We start from the raw sequence: 12,821 nt of genomic DNA on the forward strand, positions 1-12,821 counted from the left end.
AAAAGTTTAAAACTGCCCTGCTCATGTCCCATGTCTCATGTCCCATGTCTCATGTCCCATGTCCCATGTCTCATGTCTCATGTCCCATGTCTCATATCTCATGTCCCATGTCCCATGTCTCATGTCTCATGTCCCATGTCTCATGTCTCATGTCCCATATCTCATATCTCATGTCCCATGTCTCATGTCTCATGTCTCATGTCTCATGTCCCATGTCCCATGTCCCATGTCTCATGTCCCATGTCTCATGTCTCATGTCTCATGTTCCATGTCTCATATCTCATGTCCCATGTCTCATGTCTTATGTCCTATGTCCCATATCTCATGTCCCATGTCCCATGTCTCATGTCTTATGTCTCATGTCTCATGTCTCATGTCCTATGTCTTATAACTCATGTCCCATGTCTCATATCCTATATTTCATATCGCATGTCTCATGTCCCATGTCCCATTTCCCCATGTCGTATGTCTTATAACTCATGTCCCATGTCTCATATCCCATGTCCTATATCTCATATCCCATGTCCTATATCTCATATCCCATGTCTTATATCTCATATCTCATGTCCCAGGTCCCATGTCTCATGTCTTATGTCCTATGTCCCATATCTCATGTCCCATGTCCCATGTCTCATGTCTTATGTCTCATGTCTCATGTCTCATGTCCTATGTCTTATAACTCATGTCCCATGTCTCATATCCTATATTTCATATCGCATGTCTCATGTCCCATGTCCCATTTCCCCATGTCGTATGTCTTATAACTCATGTCCCATGTCTCATATCCCATGTCCTATATCTCATATCTCATGTCCCAGGTCCCATGTCTCATATCCTATGTCTTATATCTCATGTCTCATGCCCCATGTCTCATATATAATGTCCCATGTCTCATATCCCATGTCCCATGTCCTATGTCTTATATCTCATGTCCCACGTCCCACTTCTCATGTCCTATGTCTTATATCTCATGTCTCATGCCCCATGTCTCATATATAATGTCCCATGTCTCATATCCCATGTCCCATGTCCTATGTCTTATATCTCATGTCTCATGTCCCATGTCTCATGTTCCATGTCTTTTAGTAACCTTTGCTATCCTGAGGTTCTTGCAGATTATTACACAAAGGAGCTCTAAGTTGCATCAGAAACTAGGGTAATTCTAAATTACACATATACATGTAAGTACAAATACACACACATACACATACACACACACACACGCACCACACCATACCCCCACATATATACCACTCTTCCATATACACACCACACTCCCACATATACATCACACCCCCACATACACACCACACCTCACATACATACACACATATACATACATACATATGTACATTCATACATACATACATACATACATACATACACATATGCACACACATGGGCAAACACACACACATATCTTGGCCACTGTGTTAGTGAGAATACCTCTAGCATGTTTTCCTTGGTATTTACTCACAACATTCAATTTGATCATTGTTTTGGGCTGATGTTTAATTAACATTATCTATAATTAATTCCCATGAGAATAAAATATTCCAAACTGAGCTCTTTTGGAAACATGATCACACCACAGAAAAGAACGGAAGTAACTTTGACTAAAGTTGGAGGGTTAACTTAACTCTTTTTAAGCCAGAAACTCCTGACCTATCAGATCTCTGGTGTCTCTCCCCACACCCAGAGATGCCTGGCTTTTATCCTCAGTGTCTGAAGATGGGAGCTGGATGTTCAGGCTGAAAGTTATCTTCATTACTATTTTCATTATTTTTCTGTTGCCATGACAAAAACACCACGATCAAGAAAACATGTAAAAAGAAGCACTTAATGTGGTGTGGGAGCATTTAATGCTCCATCACAGAAAGGAGCATGGTGGCAGGCTTGCAGGCATGACACAGCCGCAGTAGCTGAAAGTTTACATCTTAATCCACCAGCCCAAGGCAGAGAGAAAGAGGCAGAGAGAACTAACTGGAAATGGAGTTTGCTTTTGAAACCTCAAAGTACCTCCTCTAATAAGGCCACACCTCCTAATCCTTCCCAAATAGTTCCACCGAATGGGGACCAAGAATCCAAACAAATGAGGCCATTCTCCTTCAAAGCCCCACAGTTACAACATGGTAGGCTAGGTTCTGTACAGGTGAGGATAAAGAAAATCCAGTAATCGAAGTCACCAATGCACTTCAAAGTGGCTGCATCGCAGTTGCCTGAGCTTTTAGTTAAAATGCTGCTTGTTGGATTCCATTCCAGAACCAGAAGCTCCAGAGGGAGACCTTAATGGTCTATTTTTAATAAGCCTTCTATGCTATTCATACACACATTAGTGTTTGATAGCATCAAATTTAGAACATCACTTTTAAGGTGAAAATGTATTCCTGGCTCTAACCACCGGCCTCAAAGTCTACTTGTGTAATTTTGTGTGTGTGTGTGTGTGTGTGTGTGTGTGTGTGTGCGTGTTGGGGGGGCTGTGTAATTTTGTGTGTGTGGATGGGGCTGTGTTATTTTGTGTGTGTGGAGGAGGGTGTGTAATTTTGTGTGTGTGGAGGAGGGTGTGTAATTTTGTGTGTGTGGAGAGTGTTGTGTAACTTTGTGTGTGTGGAGGGGTGTGGGTAATTTTGTGTGTGTGTGTCTGTTATTTTGTGTGTGTGTGTGTTATTGTGTGTGTGTGTGTGTTACTTTGTGTGTGTGGGTGTGTGTTATTTTGTGTGTGTGTAGGGGTGTGTGTAATTGTGTGTGTATTATTTTGTGTGTGTGGAGGAGGGTGTGTAATTTTGTGTGGTCTGGATAACAATCACATGTTAAAAGTGTAGCGTAACAACTAGGAAGGAGAAGACAGCTCATGGCATTTGGCCTAATTAAATTCTAGGTTCTGGAGTGGGGGACTTCACCAAGAGAACCCCTGCCAGAATTAAAGTCCTGAGTGGGTATTCAGTGAAAGAATAACGGAACCGTCTGATCTGGTGTCAGCTGGAGTAACTGCCCCTTGAGGCCTGAATTAAATGGCTCACCCTTTACGTTTTTTTGTTCCCATGATTTCTGTAGGCCATAGAGACTATGTTCCCTCAGCTTCTGCTCTATTTGTCCTCCTGCTCCTCGTCTTTCTCCTTGTCCCTGCCCTCCAGTGTGTCTCACAGAGCTTTCTATTTCTATGCTGTGCCAGGTTGGCTGCCATGATGGCTTTGAGTGGTGTATCTTGGTGGAGAGACACGGAGGAAAGCTCCTTACTTCACAGATGGTGTGAGATGAGGACCAGTCTAGACTCGAACTTAAGAAGATAGCCTCTGCTTGCCCAGTGCTTGGATTAAAGATGTTTGTCGCCACATCCAGCCTGGTTCATATTAAGATTCTTCCGGTTCTCTGTAGCAACAAGCTAGGGGCCAATCTTTTAGCACACTGGCCTTTGGGGATGCGTAAGAACTATAGTATATCAGTGGTGCTTTGGTGGTCAGAATCTTTACGAGGACAGGGGAATCATACCAGCATCCATCACACCACACAGAGAGCTCAGTTTAGTTGTATATGAAACATTTCTTGCCTTGTGGGTACTTTTGGCCAACCACATACAGTGATTCCCACTGGTCAGGCCAATGTTCCACGTCTTGGTGGTGCGTCCCATTTCCTGGCTTCTTGGACTGTATTTCTTGTCCCCTATCCGGGCTTAATCTCAGGAAAGCCAGATTCTTCTCTTACTCAGAAAATGTCAACACTCGTACCCCTGCCTCCCATTCCCCAACCTCCATGTCTTCAACATTAACCAAGGTGCTTGACCCAACGAAAAGCCCACCTGGGTTTTTCTTTAACAGAATTTGTCATCCTCAGAATAGAAATTTAAAAACTGAAAAGCATTTTCCTAAGGTTTATTGTATATTTCTTCCATGGAAAAAAAATTAACTCTATCCCAGTGTTCCTCAAGGCGTAAGTGCTGAGAAAGGTTCTTTTCTTCCTGGGTGGAGAAAGTTAAGCAGGATGCATGGAAGGTTTTAACAGGCAGTTGCACACACTGTCGCTGCCCGCTTGTAAGCCTCACAGAGCCTCACAGCCCTCTTGCAAGCATGTTTGGGACAGCCAATACGAAGACGTACAACCATCTCCCATCACCAGCAGCAAGAGTGTGTGATTGACAGCAGGCAAGGGGCATGTGCTAGACCACCAGGGGTGCCGACCTCGTCTTCTTCCGTACACGTCTCTGAGAGCGTCTGTTTTGCCTGCATGTCAAGCCTCAGCTGAGAGATCCTTCTGTGTGGCGCTCTGATTCCCTTGCTAAGTAGTCTGAATTTCCCCCCAGTAATTTCTATTTTTATGCACAGTGATTCTCAATTGGTGAGAAAATGATGATCGCATAATCTCTCTTCCTCGAAGCTGCCAAATGATTAGCCTCATTTGCTGCGAGTTCCACTTCATAGCCCGGAAATGACGCCCCTCTCCAACTCCGGCTAAGCGTGTCGGCTTGATGGATTTGACCTTTTCCTCGAAAACGAGGGAGACGAGAACATGTGACGTGTGTGCAAATTGTTGCTCAAAATGGGTTATTTTGGCCAACACCTCAAAATACATGCTTTGCTAAACTGGCTGAGGACACCACCGGAGCGTTTCCGGTTGAGGGTTTTTAAGGCATTTGAGAGTCTTGCTATCTTCGAAAAGTAAAGCTTTAAGAAGAATTAAATCCAAGCAACACATTTGGATCCTGAACGACAATGCCTGCGAGTAAACGCATTGCAGATTCCCCAGGTGTTCTGCATGGTACCAGGAAACTCGTGCCATCCGCGTGGTGACAGCCACTGCTACCCTTGCTTTTAATTGGGGTAACCGGCAAATGTAACTTCACAGCGTTCCAGAGGCTCCAAGGGGGTATATAAACATCTCGGTGAATCCATTTAAACGGTGCTTGGGATTTGGCCAGGGGCCTCACTGTAGTAATTTGCAGGTGTGACCGATATTAACTTATAAATTTCTCGTGACTGGCCTTTTGTTGATTTCAGGCTTCCTCCTGTTCGGTAATGATTGCCCAGCAAGCATATTTTGCCTTCCTTCTCTGCAGGCCCTTTATTGCTTTGAGATGTGCCTGCGTGTGTGCCTGCGAGAATGTGTTTCTAATAGTAATACCAGAGACAGCATTTCCCACTAGGGCACATTAATACAAGCTCTCGGGGTTGTTTCTTACTCGACACATCCCACTCTTCACTTGGCTGTGTTTATTACATTTATTTACTTGGCAGGTGTATGTATGGGACACTGCAAAGGTCTGACTGTTAGAGGACAGCCTGCAGGAGCCGGTTCTCTCCGTTTACCATGTGGGTACTGGGTGACCAATTCAGATTGCTAGGCTTGGTGGTAAGCACCTATTCCCCCTGAGCCATCTCTTTGGTCCCTTGTCTGTGTTTTTCTTAGTTCAGTGGATGTACACTGCATTTGACTGGACAATGGTCAAGCAGTACTGATGGTATAGAGAGCTAACAATCCAGGCCCTGTCACATTCGCCTGATGGCCCCGTGACACAGGTTTTAGTATTTGCTATTAGAGTGAGTTTAACGACACGTCTAACATTCCTAGTATGGTAATGTATCAGAACCGATAGCAATATACAAATGGGTAGAAATTAAGATTAAAAGTCTTTCCTATTTTGTGGCTGAAAATGAGGCTCGCTCTCTGACCTGAGGACATGGTCTCTCACCATTGGATATGTCTGCATTTCTAGTCAGCTTTGGGGTTGTTTTACAGACTGGAAGAAGTTGGGATTGCATCGTAAGGATGACAGTGGACTCCTTAATTATCTTGTTTCTGTAAGGTATGTGCTCCTGTCGGCAACACTCTCAGAAGGACAGGCCTGACTACGAGGGTCTCTAATCACCTGCCTGAGGGTGCCTAGCCAGGAAACTGCAGAGCTAAGCTGTGATGGTATGTACAGTAGCCCGATCAGCGAAAGCATACTTATAGGAAGAGGACATCTCTGCAATGCTCACCCCTCTCTGTGATGTTTTGGCAAACTCCCCACTTCATTGTGTATTTGAAACTCAAATTTAGATTCGTGCCTCAGATGGTGTCTGACAAACTTAGACCTATATTGTGTCTGGCTTCGTGATAGCTTAAAACCCAGGCTTATGCCAACCAACCAGAGCTTCCAGGGACTAAGCCACTACCCAAAGACTATACATGGACTGACCCTGGACTCTGACCTCATAGATAGCAATGAATAGCCTAGTAAGAGTGCCAGTGGAAGGGGAAGCCCTGGGTCCTGCCAAGACTGAACCCCCAGTGAACGTGATTGTTGGGGGGAGGGCAGTAATAGGGGGAGGATGGGGAGGGAAACACCCATAGAGAAGGGGAGGGGGAGGGGTTAGGGGGATGTTGGCCGGGAAACCGGGAAAGGGAATAACAATCGAAATGTAAATAAGAAACACCCAATTTAATAAAGATTGGAAAAAAAAAAGAAAAGAAAAGAAAAAATAACCCAGGCTTAGCTGATTACCATTGGCTGTACGTCTCCGGCCAATCCCTTTCTGTATCCACCTAAATATTGATTTGCGAACGGATTCTTCTTTTCAAGAGGCAGGACTTCCTATCTATGAGATTGTGTAAATCGCAGAACATGGGCGTTTAACTCACTCTGTGCTCATTATTGTACCGAAGACTGGTCAGACAAGGTTCAGCACCGAATGCAAGTCACACTCTAGTGGAACATTTGACTTGATATTTTAAATCCCAACTATTTCACAGTACAGCAGTCGTTTCGCTAGAGTGTAGAGAGTGTGTGTGTAGGAGAAGGCTGAGGGATGTTCACAATGGAATCCTTTCTTCCCCCTAAGGTACATGCGGCTTGGGTACACACTGGGTGATAAGAGTAAGAGGCTCTGGATGGGGTGTCTAGGACTTCAGTGTCGCCTCTGTCATCTGGGTCCTGGGAGACTGAGAGACCGAAGGAAGTTTTAGAGAGATCGTATGATCGGATGTGTTTCTTTTTTTTTTTTTTTAAAGATTTATTTATTTATTTATTATATATAAGTACACTGTAGCTGTCTTCAGATACACCAGAAGAGGGCATCGGATCTCTTTACAGATGGTTGTGAGCCACCATGTGGTTGCTGGGAATTGAACTCATGACCTCTGGAAGAGCAGTCGGGTGCTCTTAACTGATGAGCCATCTCTCCAGCCCATCGGATGTGTTTCTAAAGGACAAGGGATGGCAGAGAGGTTGATGAGATCTCTGGCCACTCGTTTGGAACAAAGAGCTTCCGGTAGGAGATGCGGGTCATTCATACAGATGAGCGTTCTGTTGTTGTTTGGTTTGGTTTGTCTTTGGAAGGAATGAGGTCAAGGAGTGAGGAGGGCAACTGAGGAAACCTGGTGGGAGGAGTTAGATCAGTGGGGGACTCCAGTACCTCCTCTTTCTCTATGTTTGCATGACGTGAGGCCAGCTGCTTACTTGGCCACATAGTCCCCACCCTGATATGCTTTCTTGCCACGAGTCCAAAGGTAGCCACCGAAAGAAGCCAGGACGGGAACTCAGAGCAGGAACCGATGGGCAGGAGCTGAGGCAGAGGCTGTGGAGGAGTGCTGCTTACTGGCTTGCTCATCATGGTCTGCTTTCTTACCCACAAGCACTATTCTAGGGGTGGCTCCACCCACAGTGGGCTGGGCCCTTCCCCATTATCACCAACCAAGAAAATGCACTACAGTCTTGCCTGCAGCTCAGTCTTACAGAGGCATTTTTCCCAACTGAGGGTCCCTTTCGTTCAGATGACTATAGCTTGTTTCAGGTGGACACAAAACTAGCCAGCACATTACTAAAATAGAGAGATTATATAACGTTGATGTTGAGTAGGAAGCGTTATGTGTGAAGCATTTGCCAACTAGAGCATCTAACATAAACAGGAGCTATTGTGCTAGTAACTATATTTTCCCACAATTCGTTCATCATTTGTATGTTCTGCCTAGCCCTACCAGGGGGATCATTTTTTCAAATCGACATGATTTAAGCTTAGTCCCGTGTGCTTCGGGGACCTTATGATCCCTTGAGCTACTTTGTAAATATGGCTTATCACTCGCTTGAGTTCCTGTACTGACTTCCTTCAGTGGTGAGTATGAAAGTGTAAACCAGATAAACCCTCTCTTCTGAGAGTTGCTTTTGGTCATGGTGTCTCATTACATCAACACTAACCCTGACTAAGACAAGGATCATGTGAGGAAATGAATATTTTCAAAGGGTAAGTAAGACCCTGCACTGACAAGAAAATCTGAAGTACAAATGCTGTCTTAGGGTTTTACTGCTGTGAACAGATGCCATGAACAATGCAAGTCTTATAAAGGACAACATTTAATTGGGGCTGGCTTACAGGTTCAGAGGTTCAGTCCGTTATCATCAGGGCAGGAACATGGCAGCATCCAGGCAGACATGGTGCAGGAGGAGCTGAGAGTTCTACATCTTCATCTGGAGGCCGCTAGGAGAAGACTGGCTTCCAGGCAGCTAGGATGAGGGTCTTAAAGCCCATGCCTACAGTGACACACCTACTCCAACAAGGTCACACCTCTTAATAGTGCCATTTTTTGGACTGAGCATATACAAACCATCACAAATGCCATACTCCCTTAATGATACTCAGATTCGGAGTGCAGAGCATGAGGCCTGGTCTACATCTGGCGTCTGTCTCTCCTTGCTTTCTCTGCAGCTGACTTCGCTATGTTCGTACTTGATGAAGTTGTGCATACACCGTTTAAAAAGGCTTCAAATGGACAACGCTTTATTCTGACCTCGTTGAGAATCGTTTGTAAATGAACGGAAGTTTAATACTCAAATGAATAATAGTGCCCAGCTGTCCATCAGCAAGCCACCAGACTCAAGCCAATCAAGAGCTGCCTAGCTGTGCTTGTGCTTGAAAAATTACTGTTGCAGCTTGATCCAAGAGGATCACAGTGCCATGGGTGTCCAGCCCCGTTGTCCAACTGGAATAAAGAAGGCGTTTCTAAGACTGATGCAAATCGGGAGTTAGCTGTGGAAATAGAGTTCACGCCTTGATCTGCGACAGGAGATAGCAAGTCTGCAAGAGTTCATCTCAGGCTCTAATTAGTTTGTTCATTAAGATCAGGGGAATTCAATGACACGACTGCGCGAGGTACCATTGAAAGCTACCTGAACATATGGTGGAAGGAGAATGCAAATTTAGTTCCTGAGAGAGAACTCCAAAACAGCCTGGCGCTCGCGCTTTTGCTTTATGCCTGGTAGTGATTCCCGGCGGGAGTTGGGGATGCTGAGCTGATCCCACTCCAGAGCTTCCGGAATGCATTGATTTTAGATGGGGGAGAATCCACTTCTTTACATGTTATGCATCATGTGTAACTACACACCCCGCATGCACCCTTAGATATCCAGGTACATACAGAAAAGAAGAAAGACTATTTCAGACTAGCAAGAAATTATCCCTATTTATACTCACTATCAGTAATCTTGTTTCCTGGTTTTTTTTTTACTGCTAAGTTTTAACCTAACAAGGTTTTGGGTTTGCTTAGAGGTATACATATACAAACACGCCCCTATGAATACAACAGGTATATCTATAACTCCTGTTGTGTCTAACTCTTCCAGGAATTAAGGCTAATCACTCACCTATGGACATTTTAGTTTTGCTTATAAGATACAAGCACTTAGACATAGAGAGGCCCTGCAATTTTTCTGTGTAGTGAAAGTAACCCTGACTTCAGATGTAGCCATATCTTGTAAATTTAAAAACCTGTGGAGCACTTGACTTACAAACCCCGATGCATAAATGCAAGCGGAAGAATCAATCCTTCAGTGTTATAAAGAGAGCCCGGGGGGATGGGCGCATGGATTGAGAGGAAGTGAAACTCAATGTGGGCCGTTATTCATCCAGAACATTCTAAATGTACACGTGACATCTAAGCATGCAGGCAGAGGGACAGACAGGTGTGGACAGGACAGGTGGACCCCCAAACTTAGCTCAACAATAACAAATGATTTACTCTACAACTACTGCTGAAAGCTATTTATTGACTGCGTCGTGTGCCTATAACACTGTGGGATCTTCCTCCTGTGTCTCTCAACCCAACTTGATGGATGCCTCCTGTGTCTTTCAACCTAACTTGATGGATGCCTCCTGTGTCTTTCAACCTAACTTGACGGATGCCTCCTGTGTCTCTCAACCCAACTTGACGGGTGCCTCCTGTGTTTCTCAACCTAACTTGACGGATTCCTCCTGTGTCTCTCAACCCAATTTGACGGATGACAGGGAAATACAGTCCTTCTCCCATGACTAAGGTGTTGAACTGGAGGGTTTTTGTAAGAGCACAGTGCGATGATTCCCATGGCTATGCCTGTGAAGAGGCTTTATAGCCTGTGTGGTGGTTTGGTTTTTTTTTTTAAATCTGAATGTAATGCTGTTACGCTGTATGTCTGTGTGGCTCTCCCAACCATTTGAAGTCCGTCCACAAATAGAAATCCGTTTCCATGCAGAGCCTAATGTGCTGACGTGGTCCTGACTGAGTGATGTTGAGGGAAACAAAGAGCAACAGACAGCCCATCCGCTCGGGCTCCTGCCTTCACCCACGGCTGGAATGCGTGGGTTGGGGAAATGCTGGTGAAGACGAGGTGTGGTACTCAGACCGGTGCTTGTCAGAGACCGTCTGCCCCAAGTCAGCAAAGCAACGGTCTGCGTCACGGAGCTCTAGCAGGGATCTGGTGAAGACTAAACCAAGAGATGCAGGCGGGCAGCAGCATCCAGGGCCTGTCCAGCGAGAGCCGAGGGGGAGCATTCAGGAGTCTCAAGGCACGGTGTTGTCTCACTTTCCAGACTTCCATAGACTCTCAGGTGGCAGAAAGAGCCCCGCACATAAGAGTGTGTGCATGGAGGCACCCACCGAGGTTTGAGGAGCACAGGCTTGACCTGATGGCCTCACAGTCCGTGTTAGTCTCACGAATGTAACCAGTCACACTCTGACAGTCTAAGAACAACAGCTATTTAAAAATGTACTTATTTTATTGTTTGTCCCGTGGGAGTGCGGGTGGAGGTGGCGGAGTTCTGCCTCCCCTGGGATAGCACGGATTTGACCTATTGTCTAGACTGTTGTGACCCTCGCAGCGGAAGGTGTGAAGGATGCTCCTCCCAGGAGAGCATGCTTGCTAACGAATGCCTGTTGGCTACTGATCCAGCCTGAAGCCGACAGAAATGGATAAAAAAAGAAATAAAAGTCAGGATCTCTGCCTCTGTAAACTTTATAAGTTTTTTGGGGGGGGGGGCGAGAGGAAGAGCTGTTTTCTTATGACTACATCCACCCAGGTTCCAATTATTAATTGTGCTGGAAGCAATACCTTGCAAATAGGGCAGAGGCCTCCCTGCACTCCTGGAGATCATGGTCCAATGAATCACTCAGTTCATCCTACTCTGGTGGTCTGCTCTTCTTGCTTAAATTACTTTATTTCCCCCTTAAAAACGAATGAAGAATAGAATAAATTTGAACAAGGCCCTGTCGTGTTAAAGCTCTGTTAATTTTACAAGATGGTTTCAGCACATTTGCTAGAGTCTGGTGAAGAACTGCGATAATTAAAATTCAGCTATGCTAATTAAAACAAATGAACGGAGTCTGTTTAATGTCCCCCTTTCTTGCAATTTTTAATTTCCTTCTTTGCCTACTCCCGACTTTGTGGGATTCTGTAATCCTCACTGGGGTTTCCTCTTACTGGGGAAGGGAATGAAGTTACATGGCGTAGGGGCCTTGCAGGCATCCTGTAGCACTGGTACGGGGACAAACTTTCCTTTGCCACGGTGCCCTCAGGGCAATGAGTTTAAACCGATAAGCATTCTGAAATTTGGCCCTTCATGAGAAGTTCTTAGAAATGCTTATTTTTTCTCGATATTTAGGATTAAAACCAAGTCGCTCGTATGTTTGTTCACCAGCTCATCTTGAGACCAAGAGCCGTGTTATGAACAGCAAATCAACTAAGTCAAAGCTGCCAAGAAGATGTGTCATAGGACGCCACTTCAAAATGTCTGCAGGGATTTCCTCTGGGCTGTGACCTGAGCTTGGTCTGTGTCTTCTTGTCTTTTCCACACCTGCAAATTTCAGGCAGGACCACTTTATGAGTTAAAAGAACGGCCCTAACAGTAAGTGCTAGCTGACATGGTAGGAGTGGTGTGCCACAGATGCGGTTTTCCCTTCAAAGCTTCGAGCGATCTATTCTCATCACTGGTGGAAGAATGGGATGGAGATAAAGGGCTTACATGCTGTGGAAGAGGACCTCAAACTAAATATATTTATTTTCCTAGTTTTAGCTCCATGATGTGTGTGTGTGTGTGTGTGTGTGTGTGTGTGTGTGTGTGTGTGTGTGATGTGTGTGTGCACAGTATGTGTGTGGGATGTGGAGTGTGGTGTGTGGTGTTGTTGGATGTGGTGGTGGTGGTGGTGGTGGTTGTGTGTGTGTGTGTGTGTGTGTGAAGCCATGGGTGAGTGAGGGGGGGGACCTGGGGGGGGAGAGAGAGAGACAGAGAGAGACACAGAGAGAGAGAGTGTGTGTGTGTGTATGAGAGAGACAGAGACAGAGTGTGTGTGTGTGTGTGTGTGTGTGTGTATGAGAGAGAGAGAGAGAGAGAAAGAGAGAGAGAAGAGAGAGAGAGAGAGAGAGGCCATGGATGAGTGAACAGGACGGGAGAGACAGAGACAGAGAGAGAGTGTGTGTGTGTATGAGAGACAGAGACAGAGAGAGAGACAGAGACAGAGTGTGTGTGTGTGAGAGAGAGAGAGAGAGAGAGAGAGAGAGAGAGAGAGAACGAGAACTAAGTAAAAGTGTAATTGGCAGTACAAGT

This window comes from Rattus norvegicus, chromosome 14 (assembly GCF_021556685.1).
Source record: "Rattus norvegicus strain SHRSP/BbbUtx chromosome 14, alternate assembly SHRSP_T2T, whole genome shotgun sequence".
NCBI classification, from domain to species: Eukaryota; Metazoa; Chordata; class Mammalia; order Rodentia; family Muridae; genus Rattus; species Rattus norvegicus.